The sequence below is a fragment of the Sardina pilchardus genome, chromosome 3 (genome assembly GCF_963854185.1).
Source record: "Sardina pilchardus chromosome 3, fSarPil1.1, whole genome shotgun sequence".
Lineage (NCBI taxonomy): Eukaryota > Metazoa > Chordata > Actinopteri > Clupeiformes > Clupeidae > Sardina > Sardina pilchardus.
Window position 1 is genome coordinate 23,655,560 of NC_084996.1, and position 3,391 is coordinate 23,658,950.

A 3,391-nucleotide genomic window follows, 5' to 3' on the forward strand; every position below is an offset into this window, starting at 1 on the left:
TATCTCTCTATCCCTCCTCTCTCTGTCTCTCCTTCCCTCTCTCTCTCTCTCCCACTCTTTCTGTCTCCTTCCCTCTCTCTCTCTTTCTGTCTCTCTCTTTGCCTCTCTCCCTCTCTGTCTCCGAGGGGTGGTAAACCGGCAGGCAGGTCTAGGTGGGACACCTGAGGCTTCGGAGAGAGTGAAAGGAAGATGGCGATGGAAGGAGCAAGCGGATCTGGGAGGAGGAGATAGCGTTACCCAGAGAGAGAGAGAGAGAGAGAGAGAGAGAGAGAGAGAGAGAGAGAGAGAGAGAGAGAGAGAGAGAGGCCGGCAGGGTGACCAGGACAGACCTCGTTTGGCCAGACGAGGACCTGGGAGATGACAGGCAAAAGATATGCCTGCTATGATGTCATGATTAAAGGTATACGCCTAGAGGCAGAGTGAATAAATCGTTTTAAAAAGGTCTGGGAGAACAGAGCAGCGAGCACAGCAGCACTGTTGCCATGACTAACAGTCTTCTGATTGCTGTTACTTTATTGTTTGGCGTCAGGCAGACTATTAATATGATGTCAGAAGCATTCGGGCCCTATGTCAACCCCGAACAACCCCACACAGGCTCTCATCAATCACAGCCGCCGGGCCAAAGCACTTAGTTCATGGCCATTAAAGCAGGCCTGCCCTATACGCCGACCCTCTAAATCTAAGTGCGGCCAGTTGGACGGAGGGAGATGCAATGCAGAGCGAGGCTCTAAGAGCGCTTGGAGTTGATGCTGTGCAATCAGCATTTGTTTGACTGCCAGTGGGCGCTCGGCAGAGATGCCCTCATTACGACCGGGCGCTTTGATGGGCCGCTGGACGTCTCTCCACATCCTCTTCTGATCTCCGCACGTATTGATTGGGACCGATATCCAACCACGTGGCCAATAACCAGCTTGTGTGTGTATGTGTGTGTGTGTGTGTGTGTGTGTGTGTGTGTGTGTGTGTGTGTGTGTGTGTCTGTGTGTGTGTGTGTGTGTGTGTGTGTGTGTGTGTGTGTGTGTGTGTGTCTGTGTCTGTGTCTGTGTGTGCACAAGCACAAGCACAATCCTGTGACGGTATACTGAAATATCTGATCTATTCTAAATTACTGTAACAAAATGAGTTGTAATTATTATTTAGTGAAATCAGTCCGCCAAAGACAGACTATACTGAATCCTGTGTTTAAAATGTGACATCCAGCTTGTTTGCAGAAATGTTTTTATCAGTGTTATGCCTACCTCTATCAGTTACATTTAGATCACCATCTGAAATGTTCCTATACATCTCCATGGTAACCTCTTCCCCACTGTTCTCTATGAACTTTGAACTGTTTAGGAAATTAAAAACGTGTGTTTTGTGTTCTGATATTTCCATCATTAACTATCTATACAAATGAAATAGAAAGATTAAAAAGATTTAATGAATAGCCAGGGGGTCTCGGGTTGAGTTTTGTTTTGTTTTGTTTGTGAGGTGTGTGTGTGTGTGTGTGTGTGTGTGTGTGTGTGTGTGTGTGTGTGTGTGTGTGTGTGTGTGTGTGTGTGTGTGTGCGTGCCCGTATGTGTGTGTGTGTGTGTGTGCGTGCCCGTGTGTGTGTGTGTGTGTGTGTGTGTGTGTGTGTGTGTGCGTTTACTGTAGAATATATATGCTTTAAAGTCACCAAATGTGACCTGTTGTTTGTTATTGGATGTCAATATCCTATTTCCAGAGAACTTGTCTTCTTGAATACAAGGCAGGCAATATATTTTCATTAAGCTGTAACTTAAACGGACAGTATTGATTGGCTCATACAGACTAGTGAGCAGTAACGATAGCGATCATAAATTCTCCCATCCCATAAACGTGTTCTTTTCTGCAGCTCAATTTCTCTGTTGTAAAGCCAGAATGCATTCGCACAATTATAAAAGTTGTACCTTTTTATACATTAAAGCAAAGCAGGTTGCAATGTTGTTATCATTATTATTACAATTACTATTACTATTAGTATTACCATTATCATTGTGCCTCGTCTTTAACAAAAGCTCAACGCAATGGAGTTTCTGTGCAAATATCTAATGTTATTTAACTGAGCGTCTGTGGACTATTTAGAAAATTGGTTTAAACGGATATCCATTATTTTGCGCCTCCTCGACATCTGCAAAAGGTTGGGCATTATCTAGAAACGTATGGGGGAAACTGATGAAAGTTTTCCTCTGTTAAGTATCTATTACAGGTTCAACGATGTGTCCTTGCAGCTGCTAATATGGATCTTAAAACTTCAACATAAAGAAACACACACACACACACACACGCACATACGCACACACACACACACACACACACACACGCACACACGCACACACACACACACACACTCGATTTTGTGAAATCCACACTTACATGTTAGCCGTTCCTTCTTCAGTAGCAGACTTGGAACTAAAGGCGCATTGCGTTGTTCAGATGAAACAAAAAATGTCTCCTTTATTTTGGGGAAAACGTGCATTAAAAAACACCCAGGCACGCCTTTGTGTGTCCCTTTTCCGTAGCGTCGTTACCGCCTGCTCTGTATAACCGCGACGGCGACTGGGAAGCGAAGCGCGCGTTGGATGCGCTTTCACCCGCGCGCCCGTAGTTCCTATGCAACCACACCACCGGGCATCACAGCAAGCGCGTGTCGAATCCGCTCTGAACCGCGAGGCGACTGATGCAAACAGACATGCTCCAAACGCATGCAGGGAAGAGAAACTGTTTCTAAAATCTAAAGACCTTTGACGGGTTGACGCCCTCTTCTCCTGTGAGTTCATTCCATTGGTGTCCTTGTTTGTGAGCCTGGACGTATCCAAACGAGGACACAGTTGGCATGTTCCCAGTAGCCCCATACAGTAGGTCGCTATTAGAAATGCTGTTAATAGACCTAAGCTGCGATAAATGACTAAGTTAGTAGATTTCACAATATCGGCTACGCTATACGCTATTATGTTGTCAGCTATCTGAAAGTTCGCTTGTTTCCTGATCATTTTGCGAGTGTAGAGATCTCTTCACGCATACTGTATGGTTAAACAGACAGGTTAGGCACTAAGTAGAGTTTATAAAATATGTCAATGGTCTCCGGTTATGGGATATATATTTTAATGATGTTGAAATCGACCCATGTTGAATTACAACATACTCTCATACTCTCAACAGGCCGAGAAGTTGAAATTGAAGTGAATTTATTGTTTTAAAAATGTCATGCAAATACAGTTTTCATGGTCATCCATCACTAATACAAGGTAGTTAGTAAGACAGACAGATGAGTGATATCTCATGTTATACAGTATGCAGACATGTCTTACTGTGCCATGGACCTGGATTTGATTTCAATCAAGCCATCCACATAACAACATGAATGTGAGCCTTTGCACTCAGCCTAAGAGAG

General features: G+C 44.3%; 1 protein-coding gene across 1 annotated transcript in view; it reads right to left on the minus strand.

The window, feature by feature from the left end:
• LOC134077102 (leucine-rich repeat-containing protein 3B-like) overlaps positions 1-2,649 on the minus strand; it is an 11,750-nt gene extending 9,101 nt beyond the window's left edge. The window contains exon 1 of the mRNA XM_062532514.1: positions 2,374-2,649. The gene's annotated coding sequence lies outside the window, so the exon portion shown is untranslated. The remainder of the gene's footprint in view (positions 1-2,373) is intronic.
• Positions 2,650-3,391: the final 742 nt, after the last annotated feature.